The sequence below is a fragment of the Dama dama genome, chromosome 11, assembly GCF_033118175.1.
Source record: "Dama dama isolate Ldn47 chromosome 11, ASM3311817v1, whole genome shotgun sequence".
In the NCBI taxonomy this organism is placed as follows: Eukaryota; Metazoa; Chordata; class Mammalia; order Artiodactyla; family Cervidae; genus Dama; species Dama dama.
In genome coordinates, this window is record NC_083691.1 from 52,335,715 (window position 1) to 52,354,861 (window position 19,147).

A 19,147-nucleotide genomic window follows, 5' to 3' on the forward strand; every position below is an offset into this window, starting at 1 on the left:
GAATACACTGAAGCATTTCTGGTTATCCTTAGGATCTATGTATTTGGACTGCTACATAAGGGTAGGAAAAAAAAAAAAAAAAAATTAAATCCCTTTGGTACAGTGAAAATCAAAACTTTTCTGGTGAGGCACTGATTTATAGCAAATCATGTATAAAAAAAGTTTCACTCATTTATTTACTAAGCCATTCATTTCTCTGACAAATACCTGTCATGATATAAGGAAAGACAACAGAATAAATTCCATGCAAATATTAATAAAATGATTCTTCATCCAAAAGAAGTTAATAGGATAAAAAGATGATTTCAGCTGAGTGTACAAACATATCTATAAAAATATTATTTCAAATTAACCGATCATGTAAGTACTTTAAATATATAATAGAGTATATTTATTGTGTATTGATAAGTAAAATATAACATTCAGGCTAGATGTAGTCCAATTTTATGTTTTTTTTCAAGTGTTAAATACATATATAACAATATAAGCAAGGATTCTTACATAGCATTTATGTAAACTTCATTAAAACTGATGAGTCAAAAAAAAACTGATGAGTCAGTGTTGTTGTTTACTCTGTTTTACGAATGAACAAATTATATCACAAGGAAACTAAAGTGTTTAAGGCCTCACATCTACTGTGTTAGCTGTCCTCTGGGATGGCCACCAATGATCACCACCTTCTGACATTCACACTTGTGTGGTCTCTTCCACATTGTGCCAGAGCGGGTCCACGTAACCAGTTACATATGGAAGAAGATATGTTGTGTCACTTCTGAGATTAGATTGCATGAGATGTTGTGGCTTCTATCTTGATTGTTCTCTTGCTCTCTCAGATCATTCACTTTAATGAAAGTCAGCTGTCGTGTAGAGAAGTCTATGTGGCAAGAAACGGAGTCCTCTGCTGATAACTAGAGAAGGATTGAGGCCTTCTGACAAAAGCTATGTAAGTAAGCCGAGCTAAAAGCAGATCCTCTGCCTCAGGTAAGCCTTCAGATTCCTGTAAACACAGCCTACAAACTAACAGCCACTTATCGGTTCTTGTTATTCTGAGAACCCTCATTAATACAGTGATTCTTTCTTCTCCCAGTGTATTAGGCTAAATCAATCTATTGCAATTTACCAAATAGTCCAAAAATATTGTGAAAAAAGAAACTTGTTTCTTGTGTTTTTTATGAGTTGTGTGTTCATGTTTCCACTCCACCTCTTAGTAAGTGGATTATTTGGATTAAATTACATAAATTTGGCCTATTTGATCTTAAAATGATAATTTCTAAGAGGACTTTAACATGCTACATTATGCAGGGATAGACACTCCCTTACAGACTCTGTATTTTGTAGTAACTCAAATGCATGTTGAGCTAGACATATCAAAAATATAGTTAACAGTGTGCTAGGGGCATTTTCTTTTACCATTTCAGAATGACATCAATTGCCATATTAAGGGAGACTTCAAAGCCTTCACTGAAACATGTGATCTGGATGGTGGCATCACAGGCATGTTTTATGTGAAAGTGTCTCTTCTCAACATCACTGATCATGTTCTAGCACCATCTTCTTTGCTAACTCCCAGAATTCCATAGAACTTAGATGGTCTCCTGTGCAGCCTATTTGAAGGTTTCGAATCAGGTCCCAGTTATTGACTTTGATTCCTAAGTCAAGATAGAAGAATTTCTCTCTTATTCTAAGAAAGAATAATTTCTTTTCCTCCTCTCCTCCCACCTACCTCAAAGGAAACAAACCTATCTTTTGTGCTTTCCTCCCAGGTATAGATCTTTTAATGGGTTAATTAGGAAAATAAATAGAACATACTTGAAGATGACATTTGTGAATAATGTGTTATGAGTCTTAGCTAAAGTGTTAACTACCTTCTTTATATTCTCTGTAGCTGGAATATTGGGGCTTTCCCAGTGGCTCAGTAGCAAAGAATTTGACTGCAACACAGAAAATTCAGGAGATGAAGGTTTGATTCCTGGATAGGGAAGATCCCTTGAAGGAGGAGGGCAAGGCAACCCACTCTAGTATTTTTGACTGGAGAATCCTATTAACAGAGGAAACTGGTGGGCTACAGTCCATAGGGTCACACAGAGTTGGACAGGACTGAAGCAACTTAGCATGCACACATATAGCCTGAATATTAATCCCCTTCAAAGTTGAACTTAAGCATCAGTTCCTGGGGAAATCTTTCACTGGATCTCAGGTAAGGTTTAGTTTCATGACTATACACTTTGTAAGAACTCTCTACAACTCTCACAGAATATTTACCACTGTCCTTTATGTAATTATTACCTTATGTCTATAAAATTATAAACTTCAGAAATGCCAGGACAAATGCAGTTTCTCATCAATTGCTCTACTCCAAGTGCCAGTATTTGTCAGACTCTCAATTACATAGGATTAAAGAATAAATTATTGAACAATCATTTGTATAAGTACAGGAAATAACATTGCAATCTATTTTGGATCATATTCTGTAATGAGAAACTCTGATGCATATTACTGAAGATTTCGATTTATTCTAAATAATTTCCTTACTGAGGAAAAAAAAAATCAGCATTTCTCTAACTTGTTTTTGTTCATCTTAAACCAAATATATTTCATGGACTAAGACAGATATAGTGGGCACTAATTATAGAAGGGTATATTGAACTGAATGCTGAAAACATCTTAAAATTATTTACTACCTAATTTAAATAATACCAAATGCTTATATATGGTACTATGTTTCATAGTATAAAATACATTTTACTGCTGCCAGTCTCCCTATTAAAGACATTGAATATTTCTCTCACATGTTTCCTTCTTCTTGGGTCGCTGGTAAGGGCAACACTTTTCACAGTATACAAATTAGGGGAAAATAGAAAGTGAGATAATATAAACAGATTTTCTATTTTTAGTTTATAATGTTAACTGAATAAATTGAAATTATACTGTGCTGTCATCAGGCCAGACCCAATGGAGTCTGAGACTGCGGGGTATACAGAGGAAAGGGAGATGAATGGAGTCAGATAGCGTAGGTTTGGGAGCCCAAAAGGATTCTGACTCCATTGACTAATTTTATTCATGCATAGAACCACATTAAAGTTCTTTTAATTATTTTATGAATAAAATTCTAAGTGGTTGTATTACTAGAAAAGTGTACCTAAAGGAGCATGCTTTCAAAAGGAGAATAAAAGAGGGAATGTTGGATGGAATTTATTCTTTATATTTCCTTTTTAGCCTGCACTATTTTACAAAAGCACATCATCTCTATATAGACATATAATCTAATATTAGTACTGGTCTTTTGTTATATGTTACAGCTTTTTTAGTTTATATTTTAGGAATATGGTAATCAGATAGTTGCATCCAGCACCAGGACTAGAAAGCAACGTTACATCATATACTTTTTCCTGTAGGCTTTATCTGTTAAAAAAAAAAAAAAAAAGCTTATGTTCTCAAATTCTAATATTTTATCTTACTAACAATTATGAAAAATCTTTTTATCAAATGAAACTTTGATTTACTTTGCAATTATACCTTCAGCCACATAAGAAATGTTTCCATATTGGAAACAAAGTATAAAACTATTTCTATTTGCAAATATAGAACACCCTAAAGATTGCTGGGAGGAATATCAACAACCTGAGATATTCAGATGATACCACCTTAACAGCAGAAAGTGAAGAGGAACTAAAGAGCCACTTGATGAAGGTGAAAGAGAAGAGTGAAAAAGCTGGCTTAAAACTCAACATTTAAAAAATGAAAATCATGGCATCTGGTCCCATCACTTCATAGCAAATAGTAGGGGAAAAAGTGGAAACAGTGACAGATTTTATTTTCTTGAGCTTCAAAGTCACTGCAGACTGTGACTGTACCAACAAAATTAAAAGATGCTTGCTTTTTGGAAGAAAAGCTATGACAAACATCATATTAAAAAAGCAGAGATCTCACTTTGCTGACAAAGGTCCATAGAGTCAAAGCTATGGTTTTTCCATTAGTCATGTACAGATGTTAGAGTTGGACCATAAAGAAGGCTGAGCACCAAAGATCTGATATTTTGAAACTGTGGTGCTGGAGAAGACCCTGAGAGTTCCTTGGACAACAAGGAGATCAAAACAGTCAATCCTAAAGGAAATCAATTCTGAATATTCATTGGACAGGCTGGTGCTGAGGCTGAAGCTGTAACAATTTGGCCGCCTGATGTAAAGTCCCTGCATTTTGGAAAGGACTTGATGCTGAAAAAGATTTAAGGCAAGAGGAGAAGAGGGTGACAGGATGAGATGGTTAGATGACATCACTTACTCAATGGACATGAGTTTGAGCAAGCTCCAGGAGATGGTGATGGACAGGGAAGCCTGGTGTGCTGCAGTTCACGGCATTGCAAATATTCAGACATGACTTAGTAACTGAGCAATAACAAAGAACCAACTAAAAAGGGAGAACTTTTAGAGCCAGTAAATAATTTCAGCAAGGGTGAAGGATACAAGATGAATACCATTTCAAAACTAATGAGATTGCAATACTAATAATTTTATAAAAAGGGAAAATAACAAGTGTTTGCATGGATATATGTATGGCAGGATGCAGCTTCTGTGGAAAATTGTCAGTACCTCAAAAAATTAAACACAGCCTTACTGTATAACCCTGAATTTTCAATCTAATTATATATTTCAAAAAACCAAAAAGACAGGTATTAAGAACTCTTACATGAATGTCTATAGTATGAATGATTTTATTCATAAAAGTGTGGAACTACTTTCCTGGTGGCTCAGTGGTAAAAAATCTGCCAGACAATTCAGGAGACCTGAGTTTGATCTCTGGATCAGGAAAATCCTCCAGAAAAGGCAATGGCAACCTACTACAATATTCTTGCCTGGGAAATCCTATGGACAGAGGAGCCTGGTGGGTTACAGTCCATGGGGTCTCAAACGAGTCAGACATGATTTAGTGACTCAATAATAACAAGAGTTGACAGAAATTTCCATCAATGGACGTATGGCTAAACAAAATAGACTTATCCATGTCATAGAATATTATTAAGTCCTAAAAGAGATATAGTATTGATAAATGCTACAAAATGGGTAAGTCTGAAAACACTATGCTAAATGAAACATGACAAAAATAAAAGGCTATATATATATATATATATATATATATATATACACACACACATGCATATATATGATATTCTGATTAAGCAAATTTAATAAACAGAAAGCAAATTAATGATTTTCTGAGGCTAGAGGAAGGGTGAAATAGAAAGTAAACAACATAATGGGGTTTCTTTTTGATGCGATAGAAAATTTCTGGCACTAGTATAATGAAAATGATTTTACAATGTTGTGAACATACTAAAACCCACTTAGTTGTACATATTAGTATAATTAATTATATCATATGTGTCTTATTTCTTTCTTAAAATGTAAACACAGGAATTGCAATTCAATCATTTGAAATATCATCACTTTTAAATTTCACTCCATGTCTAGATCCAGGTGGTATAGAAGAAAGGCCATATGCTTAAGAAGCTAACCCAATTGCTTTTGAATAAGAGTTAGAGGATTTGGAAGTGCTATGCCTTAAGACAGATTGTCTAATCCTTTTGATATACAGTTACCTCATCTGTGAAATGGTGATAGCTACATTTACCTTTCAGGTATTTGGGGGAATTAAATGAGGTATTACATGCAAAGACCAAAGACGGGGTTGGATGTTCCATCAGCAAAATTCTCTGTGCTCTCTATTTTCAAATATATGCTCCTTTTTCTCCTTCTCATTATATTTTAAGATGTTAGATTATCTTCTGCTCCTCAGTTATATTATTCAGAATGGGAATATTTTAATTAATTCATCTTTCTTTCCTATATTGCCTATAATTACATTTTCCTGTCCTTATTTGTCTGAAGTCTAATTATCTGAGACAACAGACTACCAAGCCTTGCTTGACAACTTGGCCCCACCGTGATCCAGTACATTTCTGACCTGGTCTAAAAGAAGACATTCAAAGTCATTTAAAGGGAAGAAACTGGCTCTTAAACCTTTCTAAAAGTTCTTGGTATACAATATATAAAAACTGGATAACTTCTATCACAAATAACACTTTGGAAGTAGTGACCAATGTTGAAATTAAGATGAAATTAAAATGACCTTGAGGGTGTTATGCTATGTGAAATAAGTCAGGTAGAGAAAGACAAATACTGTATGGTCTCACCCATATGTGGGATCAAAAAACCAACAATGAATATATTTCATAGAAGCAGAAAACAGATTGGTGGTTGCCAGAATTGGTATCTTGGTGGTTGAGGAAATGGGTGAAAAAGGTCAAAATATAAAATGTTACAGTTATAAAATAAATATGCTGTGGGGATTTAGGGTATAGTATGGTGTCTATAGTTAACATTATTGTAGTGTATATTTGGAAGTTGCATGGCAGGCAGATTCCTTACTATCTGAACCACCAGAGAAGTCCCAGAAAGTAGACCTTAGAAGTTCTGACTGCAAGAAAAATATTGTCATGATGTGAGGTGATGGGTGTCAACTAAATTTCTTGTGGTTATCATTTCCCATGTTCACATATATCAAATCAATAAGTTTTGCACCTTAGAAAAATAGGATGCTATAGTTGCAATTGTATCTTCATAAAACTGGTAAAAGCATTTTTTTAATTAACAAGAAAATACAAAAGAAAAGACAAAGTATTAGGTGACTGTTGACAGCACTGAAACAATTGCCTAAGGTGCTATTTATATATATAATTTTGCAACTTCAGAATCTGTTTTTGTTAAGAAGACATTGATGAAAATGTTAACTAAATCTTTTTATTTGTTATTTGTCTTTCTTTCTTATTTTTAGAAGAAGAGGTTACGTTAGAACAGTGGTTTTCAAAAGATAGTTTATGAAGGTCCTTTGGAGGTCATTGATGGATATGAGAGTTGTCTGAGGTTGGAGATTTATCTCTTTTTACCCAGAGTTGTCCTCCTCTATTCATTTTTATACTGAATTTTTAAAAATCCTGTTTGATGCAAGATAATTTTTATACAAATATACTATAACATGAAAAGTTATGCCTGTATCACTTTTCTCAACATTTAAAACTCTCTGATGCAAAAATGCCACCTCCCTGCCCATGTCTTTTAATGCTGTTGACACTTGAAATTTTCTACATACTCATAAAATGGTGTACAAAAATGTTGCAAGTCATTGTTCTAGGGTCAGTCATGTAGAAAATAATTAGACAGACCCTTATAGAACTTAGTTTCTATGGAAATATTCTGTATTCATCAATACTGGATTCTTCACTAATGCCCCAAAATGCAATACCTATTTACATTAATATTTCTTCACCCCTAATTTTTTCCCTTAGAAATTAATATTTTTTCTTCTCTGCCATGAAGACTCCTATTTCACTTTTAAAACACACACTGAATATTGTTTCAAATGAGTTATTTCCATCTATTGTCTAGAATTCTACATTATTAGGTTAAAAGTGATATGAAAGTGACACATAGCAGAACTTGTAGAAGTAGAAATGACAATCTGTGGTAGTTCAAAATATTTAACATTTTTCCTTATGCAAATCTGAAATTTGCCTTTCTTGAGACTATTTCTAATTCTGCTATATGAACTTTCACAGAGAAATCCTAAACCGTCTTCCACATATAACTTCTACACTTTTTACAACTTCATGATCTCTTTCCCAAGATAAACACCTCAATTCTATACCTCTCCTTTAATATTACTTGACTTTAAGCCAATTCTGTAATGCATATACTAACTTCTGAAAAATCTGTTAATAAGAACTCTATTAGAATTTAATATCAAGAACTTAAGTCATTACAATGCACCCTGTCTGTAGGTAAGCTATTGCCATTCCATCTTTATATATCCTTTTTTAATATAATCCAACATTCCAATTTTTTAAGTAGAAATTTCAGTTTTCTTTTTTCTTTTTGAGTCTATATTATGCTGTATACTCATGATATTGATAATACTGCACAAGAATAACTCATGAAACAAAATAAAATTTATTTCCTTTGATCCACTATCCTTCAAACAGTATTCAGCGGGAGAAATTTCACCTGATTCTAAATAAAAACCAGGCACCCTGTGAGCTTTTTGCTCTCAATAAGTAATAAAACACTCTAGAGTCTCAACTCATAAATAAGAATGTTTCATCTCATGAAATAATCAAAACTTCAAACTCAACAAATCCTTTCCTCTCAGCTTGAACATACTTCAGACCAGAAGCCTATAGGGAAAAGGAATTAAAATGACTGTTACCGAGTCCAAACTCATACTGCACATTACATGACCAGGTGATAAAACCAGAGATGAAGATAAAACAAGGAGCAGCAACCTTGTTCAGAGAGTCAGCAGACTGAGAAGATGGTGGACTCATGTCTCAAAGAACCATCATCTGGTACAGGTTCGGATGCTAGTTTATTTTATAGAACAAAGAAGGGGAGGTGAGGAGGTAAAATTAAAAAAATAATAATAACTGTAAGTTGTTGTAAATATTTCTTGGTTCTGCCTGATTCCAGATATGTGCTAATTTCTTCTTTCTTGCAGCCATTAACTAGTGGTCCTGGTCAAGATGTTTCCTGTGAGTTAAACAAAGGTTTTTAAGACTAAACTCAGGCATGGGAGGCAAGATTCCTGGAGATGGGCCATTATGTATACTAAGCTATAGACAACTTCCCTTTAGTGATTAGCTTTTAGCAAAAGCAAGAGAATACAAAAGCTAAAGTAATAGAAACAGATCCAATACAGAGTCAGACTAGTTCTTCCCTCTTCCACCTGCGTCCCTAATATATATGTCATCATCATCATCATCATCTGATATTACAAGTACTACCTTGGCAAAAACATGGGTTTGTGTAGTATCAAAACTCTCTCAATGATGGCAATATCCTAATAATATACAGCAATCTGAGATAAAGTGATACAATGAGCATGGTCCAAAATCAGTCAGTACAATAAAGTGTACAAGTGTGTTTATTGTCACCATCTTCCCTTATTTAATAGATGCATAATCTTGAAGTTGAATATATGCAGTGATTCACTAATGTCATATAGATGTTAAATACTTGTATATTTTTTCCCCAGTAAAACAGAATTCTGGCAGCTTTACCCGCCCCCCACTCCCCCCCCCCCCCCACCTCCCCACACACACAAAAAAGAGATCAACAGGATGGACCATCTTTATCCTTAAAACAGTAACTATTGAGTTACTCTTATCAGTATTGCCTTTTACTAACAGCAGCAGTGGAAGAGCAGTGGTGTAGCTGGTAGATTCAACTAAGATGCTAATTGCTATCTGTAGTCTGAGAATGCTCTTAGGCCAGAGAGTTGATTGGAAATTCTACTGGTCATAGTTCCCTCTCACCTCTATCCTAGCTACTTCACAACTGATAACAATAACACAACTTTAGAGACTGAACAAACCAGTTACACTGGATGTGGGTCACTATTTCAGCTATGAATTAGGGAGATGAGCCTCCAAGAATAAAATCTGATCTTCATTTCCATATCACATTCATGGATGAAAGGAAGAAATAATAGGATATATACTCATGGAATGTAACATATTTTGTGGAAATAGGCTTTCCTAATTACCTTCCTCAACTTACAACACTTATCTGCTAAATAGTGACTTTAAAACCCACCATTATAGCTGCAGTCCTTTAATTTAAGACTAAAATGACTTTCAAAAGCATAAAGCTATTCTGAGTCATCTGTACCTCACCTCAATCTTTTTATCATATATAAATAAAAGATAATGCAAAACATATAAGAAGAGCATATAAATATGCACTGTTCAAAGAAACAAAGTTAAGGTTCTGAAAAAATAAGTTGCAAAAGTGAAAAAAAAAGTTCACATTGGTCATCACTGTGGAGTATTGGCTTTAGGAGAAGGCATGATTTCAAAACAATTTTGAATAAAGTTATTTGTCTTGCAGAAGTCACTATGCAATCTGTTGTTGTTTTGCTTAAGAAAGAAAATTAATTTTTCTTCATACAGATGTCCATGAATGGTCAGTAGGAGATGTCGTCCATGTGAAACATTACTATGAACATAAAGCAAAGGGACTCATTGATAAAAAAATGTTCTCATATTGTTATTAACTGGATAAAATAAACATTTGAGCAAACTGTGGAACACTCAAGTGGGCCTAAGTCATTGGTGTCGATTGTCAGTATGTGTCACATGGGGTAAGGATCCCCCGGGGAATGAGAGTAAAGTAAGCAGGAGAGAAGGTCACAGTGATAAGCCAGAAGCAGAGATAAGCCAGAGATCTCTGTAAGGACTTTGTCATTGTAGGCTGGAAAAAATACAGAATCATCAGAAAATTAATTTTAACTTTTAATGGAGTATATCTCAGAAAAATGTCTATGTTACAAGTGTACAATTCAACAAAATATTCAAATTAACACACTTACAGTATCAATAACCAGGAGGAAATCAATGTTTCCAGCACCCCAGTAACTTTCAGAGTGCCACCTCCCAATCAACACTCCTGCTCTGTATCAGAAGGCTTTTATACATGTTCTTCAACATATGAGTAAGATCCATTTCACTCCTATATTGCTAAAGAATTTTGTTATAATTGTATACTAACTGTTGGCAAATATTTTGAGATGATAGAATTTTTACTGCATTTTCTTAATCTAGTAACATACATTCATTGTCAATGTTTAACTAAATTTGCATTGCTGGAAAATAATCTAGTTTATAACTGGAATAAGTCCAATTTAGTTGCTATGTATTTTACAGTTTTTATATTACATAAATTGGCTTGTTAATAATTGGTTGGGACTTTCTATGTTTCTGGTCAATATAGTATTGGACGATAATTTTATTTCCTTGCTAGATTTTGATTTCCAATTTGCATTGAAAAAGAAATGCAAAAATGCAAAATGGTTGTCTGAGGAGACCTGAAAAATAGCTGAGAAAAGAAGAGAAGTGAAAGGCAAAGGAGAAAAGGAAAGGTATACCCATCTGAGTGCAGAGTTTCAAAGAATAGCAAGGAGAGATAAGAAAGCTTTCCTAAGTGAACAACGCAAAGAAATAGAGGGAAACAAAAGAACAGGAAAAACTAGAGATCTCTTCAAGAAAATTAGGATACAAAGGGAACATTTCATGCAAATATGGGGACAATAAAAGACAGAAACGGTATGAACTTAACAGAAGCAGAAGATATTAAGAAGAGGTGGCAAGAATACACAGAAAAACTATATTTAAAAGATCATAATAACCCAGATAACCATGATGGTGTGATCACTCACCTAGAGTCAAACATCTTGGAGTGTGAAATCAAGTGGGCCTTAGAAAGAATCACTATAAACAAAGCTAGTGGAGGTGATAGAATTCCAGCTGAGCTATTTTAAATTCTAAAAGATGATGCTGTGGAAGTGCTGCAGTCAATAAGCCAGCAACTTTGGAAAATTCAGCAGTGGCTACAGGACTGGAAAAAGGTCAGTTTTCATTCCAATTCAAAGAAAGGCAATGCCAAAGAATGTTCAAACTACCACACAATTGCATTCATTTCACATGCTAGAAAAGTGATGCTCAAATTTCTCCAAGCTAGGCTTCAACAATATGTGAACTGAGAACTCCCAGATGTTCAAGCTGGATTTAGAAAAGGCAGAGGAATAAGAGATCAAATTGCCAACATCTGTTGGATGATAGAAAAAGCAAGAGAATTCCAGAACATCTACTTTTGCTTCAATGACTACATTAAAGCATTTGTGTGGATCACAACAAATTGTGGCAAATTCTTAATGAGATGGGAATTCCAGACCAACTTATGTGCCTCCTGAGAAACTAGTATGCAGGTCAAAAAGCAACATTGAACAATGGACTGGTTCCAAATTGGGAAAGGAGTATGTCAAGGTTGTGTATTGTCACCCTACTTATTTAACTCATCTACAGAATACATCATGCAAAATGCTGGGATGGATGAAACACAAGCTGGAAACAAGATTTCTGGGGGAAATATCAATAGCCTCAGATATTCAAATGACACCACCCTTATGGCAGAAAGCAAAGAGACTAAAGAACCTTTTGATGTGGATGCAAGAGGAGAGTGAAAATGCTGGCTTAAAACTCAACATTCAGGAAACTAAGACCATGGCATCTGGTCCCATCACTTCATGGCAAATAGGTGGGGGAAACAATGGAAACAACAGACTTTATTTTCTTAGGCTCCAAAATCACTGCAGATGGTGACTGCACCCATGAAATGAAAGGATGCTTGTTGCTTGGAAGAAAAGTTATGACCAACCTAGACAGCATATTAAAAAGCAGGGACATTACTTTGTAAACAAAGGTCCATAGAGTTTTAGCTATGGTTTTTCCAGTAGTCATGCATGAATGTGAGAGTTAGACCATAAAGAAAGCTGAGCTCCAAAGAATTGATGTTTTTTGAAATGTGGCACTGGAGAAGACTCTTGAGAGTCCCTTGGACTGCAACGAGAACAAACTAGTCAGTCCTATAGGAAATCAACCCTGTATATTCATTGGAAGGACTGATGCTAAAGCTGAAGCTCCAATACTTTGGCTTCCTGATGCAGAGATCTGACTTATTGGAAAAGACCCTGATGCTGAGAAAGATTGAAAGCAGGCAGAGAAGGGGATGACAGAGGATGAGATGGCTGGATGGCATCACTGATTCAATGGACATGAATTTGAACAAACTCTGGGAGATGGTGATGGACAGGGAAGCCTGATGTGCTGCAGTCCATGAGGTTGTAAGGAGTTGGACATGACTGAGGGACTGAGCAACTGAACAGCAATATTCCATAGTGTATATGTACTGCAATTTCTTTATCTCTTCACCTGCCAGTGGACTTCTTTCTGGGTTGCTTCCATGTCCTACCTATCATAAATAATGTTGCAATGAATATCGGGGTACATGTATCTTTTTCAGTTCTGTTTTTCACCAAGAATTTATCGAAAAATGTAGTCATCGTTTTGTTCCATTATCTTCTACATTTAGTAAACTTCATAATTTCACCTTCCTCAAACTTTTTGTTTTTGAGCAAAGAACTTTTCAAGGTGCATTTCACAGTTTTTCAGAGAATTTAATTTTTTTTTCCATTAAGAGAATTTTTAAAAGACCAAAACAAATGGAAATCCAAAGTTGCAGTGGCTGGTGAATATGGTGGATGAATCAGAAATTCCTAGCCAAACTATAACAGTTTTTGGCTTGTCATCAAAGGAACATGTGGTCTTACCTTATCCTGATGGAAGATTGTGTGATTTTGTTGACTAATTCTCGACAGTCTTCATAGAGTACTGCTTTCAGTTGGTCTAATTGGGAGCAGTACATGTTTTAATTAATCTTTTTTTTTTTTTTTTTCTGGAAGAAGCTCATAATAGAGAACTCCCTTTCACTTTGACCATATATACAACATCACATTCTTTGGATGAAGACTGGCCTTTGGTGTTATTGGTTGTGGTTCATTTCACTTGCCCCGGGATCTCTTCTGTTCTGCATTATTGTATGGTATCTGCTTTCCATCACCTACCACAATTTGTTTTAAAAACAATGTTTTCATTACATTTAAGTAGACAATTGCATGTGGAAAAAGAAGGATTGCTTTTACTTAAGTTATGTGAAATCCAAACACCAAAGCAATAAACACAACCAAGCTGGTTCAAATGATTTTCAATGTTTGATTTGAATATTTTGAGTATGTCAGGTATCTCTCAGGTGGTATAGCATTGATTGCTTTCAGTTAATATCTCAAATTTATCACTATCAAGTTCAGCTGGTCTACCAGACTGTGGAGCATTGTCCAGTGAGAAATCTCCAATATAAAACCTCAAAAACAACTTTTGATGGGTTTGATCAGTCATAGCACCTTTTCCATACACTGCATAAATCTTTTTTTTTTTTTTTACATTTCATTTGCATTATTAACTTTCTTTAAATAATAAGGCATAATATGCTGAACATGTTGCTGTTTTCTTCCATATTCAATATTAAGATGGTTATATGAAAATTCTCTAATTTTACGTTTTTTTAAAAATGTACGTTGATATGACAGTTGTCACAATACAACTGAACAAAATTGTTTCAAATGAAGTTAAAGGCAACTAAATACTACTAGAACCATTTTATGGAAAAAAAAAAAAAAGAACTTTTGCCAACCCAATATTTATCTATTTTATTATTTTTTCAAAGAATCAATTTTGATACTCTTTATACATATTTATGAGTATAAATATATATGTGCAATACACAAATATACGCATACTTATAAATATATATACATACATATACAAAATTACTATTGTCATGTTCTCTATTATTGCTATTCTACTTTGAATTCAATTTGCTGATCTTTTCTAGCATTATAAAGTGAATATTTGGATCTTTCCCCATCATCTAAGGCTATAAATCTTCCCTCTAGATTAATTTAACTTGTGATTTCTTCTTTGACTCATAGTTGATTTAAAATTAAAAAAATAATTTTCAGTTTCATAAGATATTCTGCTTAACTGTACTAAATGCCTAACAACATTAACTTACCATTGTCCAATAACACAGATGGTATAAATTCAATATATTAAAAGCTATTGAAGTATATTTATAATCTAGACAAATCACATCTTCAAATTTTGAATAACTATTAGAAATTCTCAATTTAACTCGATGAAAATGTAAGAACATAGAGGTCTTTAACGTTACTCATCTCCTTACCCTAGAAGTAGATGTAATGCTAGTTATGCATTTAAATGTTTAATATACTTTAAAATAATCTATATTAATGTTGTTGTTTTATAATCAACTTTCATCCAGGTTTCCCCACATATTTATTCTTTTCATAGCCTCCTTCCTCTGGTAGAAAAAAGCTGTTTTATTGAGTCTTCTACTGGTACATTCTCTAACATTTTTGTCTATAAAATGCAATCAGCTTACCTCCATTTTGAATGCTATTTTCTCTGATTTTAGAATTTTAAAAGGCTATTTTCTTTAAAATCCTTGAATACACCACTCCATTGATTTCTTCCTTCAATTGTTATCTGTCATGTTCTTTTTACTTTTCATTCTCTGGATGAGTTCATAAATTTCTCTTTACTTTATGCCTTTGCAGTTTACCATGATGTAACTAGGTGTAGTTTGTATTTTTTTATGCTTTAGATTTCTAATCCAGCTTGAATGTGTGGCTCTGTCATTCAGTTTTCAAGCTCTCAACTTTGTGTAATTTGCTGATATACTCAAATAATTCTGGAGAAACAATCTGTCATTTTGCAAATGACCCAGCAGACTGAAACATATGGGTCACACAAAAAGTTGTATTGAATGGTGATAGCAGCTTTACACATAACGTCCAGAAAACTCAAAGCAACCAAAATGTACATCCACATGTGAAAAGATAAATGCATTCAAGTGAATCTATGAAATGGAATGCTACTCAGCAATAAAAAACTAACACATTGCTGGTACACTAGTAATATGAAAAAAATAAATAAATTCTTCAAAAAAAAAAAAAATATAACAAGTTGAAAGAAGCCTGAGATAAAATGATGTATGCTGTGTAAACTCATTTATATAAAACTTGTGAAATGGCAAAACTAAAGTGACATAAAACAAATCAGAGGTTGCAAAGGTCTGAGGTTGAGTGGTAGAATGTATTGCAAAGGGACAGGAGGAAATTGTTGGCAATTGAAGGAAATATTTTTGTCATTGTCATGATCATTGTGGTTATATACTCTGTAGATTTTCACAAATGCATCAAATTGAAAATTCATGAATTTTAATATATGCAAACTAACCCACAAAACACAGAGTTAAAAGTATTTATAATAAGAAAACAAACTAGATAACTAACTAGACTTGTATACATATTTTCATTTATATTAAGATCTTTGATAAATAAGTGGATGTCCTTTGAATACTTTTATCAAACAAAAAATCCATACATCAACTGACCTGCTAAATCATTTGGACAAGATCACATGACTATGAATATAACTCAATTTATATTTAAGACATTTTTACTTTATTTGTCTGGCAAAGTTAAGTTAATTATATTCTGTAAATGAAATTAATATTTTTCCAACTCTATGATCTTTCTTAAATAATTTCTTTCTGATGGAATCATACCATTACCCCTGACAATGACGAAACCACCAAATACATTTCTTTTTTTAATCTCACCCTAGCTTCAAGTCCCACAACATATTCTATGAGGTAATGAAAAAGTTCTCACTCCTAGAAGCAATCACTCCAAATTCTAAACAAACTATATTATTATTTTTTCATAATAATGTATAAAATATTTGGAGTTAGGGATTGTATTGTAGATACCAGCACATGTTGTTCAGTTGCTCAATCATGTCCAAGTCTTGGTGACTCCATGGACTGCACGAGGCCAGGCTTCCCTGTCCTTCAAATCTCCCAAAGCTTGGCTCAAAATCATGTCCATAGAGTTGGTGATGCCATCCAACCATTCCATCATCTGTCATCCCCTTCTCCTCCTGCCTTCTATCTTTCCCAGGCTTGGGGTCTTTTCCAATGAGTTGGCTTTTCACATCATGTGGCCAAAGTATACATTTTAAAATGTATATCTGTTTTAATATTTTATGAATATTTTTATGTGATCAATTTCAATGATGGCTTTCTTTCAGATGTATGAAATTGAAAAGAAATATTAATACCTTGATACTTATGTCATATAAAAAATTTTTCCAGATTCAAGGAAGGAACCAAAAAGGATGGTTGACTTATGTTATACTCTATCATATGGCTATCTCAAAACAGATTGCTTGAGATACAGGCCAGTGTTTTAAAGACATCACCAGGATAAACTCTTGCTAAAACCTGAGAAAATTTAATAGAACCTGACTTTTCTGTGGTTGTTTCTGCGTTTTCACAGATACTATATCTGTTCTGTAGGACTTCCTGGTGGCTCAGACAGTAAAGCGTCTGCCTACAATGTGGGAGACCTAGGTTCAATCCCTGGGTTGGGAAGATCTCCTGGAGTAGGAAATGGCAACCCACTCCAGTATTCTTGCCTGGAAAATCCCATGGACAGAGGAACCTGGTAGACTACAGTCCATGGAGTCGCAAAGAGTCAGACACGACTGAGTGACTTCACTATCTGTGCTATAACTAGCGAGTTTTGATTAAAATGAATGACAAGAAAGGAGAAAAGCATGCCCTTATTCTACTTTCTGTTGATATTAAGATACCTACATCTGAGAATGAAGTATTTTTAGTGACAATGGAATACCTTTTGAAAAGAATAAAAAGTATGTTAAACTGTATCATAAGGGAAAATGAAATAGCTGGAGCCATATGAACAACACATAAAAAATAACTAGTGTTGGAGGAAGAATGCTTTGTGAAGTAGTGCTGGGAAAGTCCTCAGTAGCTCCTTAGAGCCAGTCCTAGTCTTATTTGTAAATGATGTGAGTTATAGGATTTGTAAAAATAACACAGTTTTGTATTTGGCAGTGATCCAAAAGCAATCATAGCAGTTTTCTAACACATTTTCAGAAATAGGAATAACAAATTTAGAACAAAACTATTTTTTCTGGATCATTGCATAGTGGGGAATCTATGAAACTCGGTGTTACATATTTAAATAACCGAAATATGGGTAGTTCAGTTCAGTCTCAGTCATGTACGATTCTTTGAGACCCCATGAACAGCAGCACGCCAGGCCTCGCTGTTCCATCATCAACTCCTGGAGTCCACTCAAACCAGTGTCCATTGAGTCGGTGATGCCATCCAACCATTTCTCCTCTGTCATCCCCTTCTCTTCCTGCTTTCAATCTTTCTCAGGATCAGGGTCTTTTCAAATGAGTCAACTCTTCACCTCAGGTGGCCAAATTATTGAGTTTCAGCTTCAACATCAGTCTTTCCAATGAACACCCAAGACTGATCTCCTTTAGGATGGACTGGTTGGATCTTCTTGCAGCTCAAGGGACTCTCAAGAGTCTTCTCCAACATCACAGTTCAAAAGCATCAACTCTTTGGCACTCAGCTTTCTTTACAGTACAACTCTCACATCCATACATGAATATTGGAAAAATCATAGCCTTGACTAGATGGACCTTTGTTGGCAAAGTAATGTCTCTGCTTTTTAATATGCTGTCAAGGTTGGTCATAATGTTCCTTACAAGAAGTAAGCGTCTTTTAATTTCATGGCTGCAATCACCATCTGCATTGATCTTGGAGCCCAAAAAAATAGTCAGCCACTGTTTCCCCATCTATTTCCCATGAAGTGATGGGACTGGATGCCATGATCTTAGCTTTCTGAATGTTGAGCTTTAAGCCAACTTTTTCACTCTCCTCTTTCACTTTCATCAAGAAGCTCTTTGTTATTCTTCACTTTCTGCCATAAAGGTGGTGTCATCTGCATATCTGAGGTTATGGATATTTCTCCCAGCAAACTTGATTGCAGCTTGTGCTTCCTCCAACCCAGCGTTTCTCATGGAGTACTCTGCATAGAAGTTAAATAAGCAGGGTGACAATATACAGCCTTGACATACTCATTTTCCTATTTGGAACAGTCTGTTGTTTCATGTCCAGTTCTAACTGTTGCTTCCTGGCCTACATTCAGGTTTTTCAAGAGGCAGTTCAGGTGGTCTGGTATTTCCATCTTCTTCAGAATTTTCCATAGTTTATTGTGATCCACACAGTCAAAGGCTTTGGCATAGTCAATAAAGCAGAAATAGATGTTTTTCTGGAAGTCTCTTGCTTTTTTGATGATCCATCAGATGTTGGCAATTTGATCTCTGGTTCCTCTGACTTATCTAAAACCAGCTTGAAACCTGGAAGTTCACAGTTCACGTATTGCTGAAGCCTGGCTTGGAGAATTCTGTGCATTACTTTACTAGTGTGTGAGATGAGTGCAATTGTGCAGTAGTTTGAGCATTCTTTGGCACTTCCTTTCTTTGGGATTGAAATGAAAACTGATCTTTTCCACTCCTGTGGCCACTGCTGAGTTTTCCATATTCACTGGCATATTGAGTGCAATACTTTCACAGCATCATCTTTTAGGATTTGAAATAGCTCAACTGGAATTCCATCACCTCCACTAACTTTGTTCATAGTGATTCTTTCTAAGGCCCACTTGACTTCACATTCCAGGATGTCTGGCTCTAGGTGAATGTGAGTGATCACACCATCATGATTCTCTGGGTCTTGAA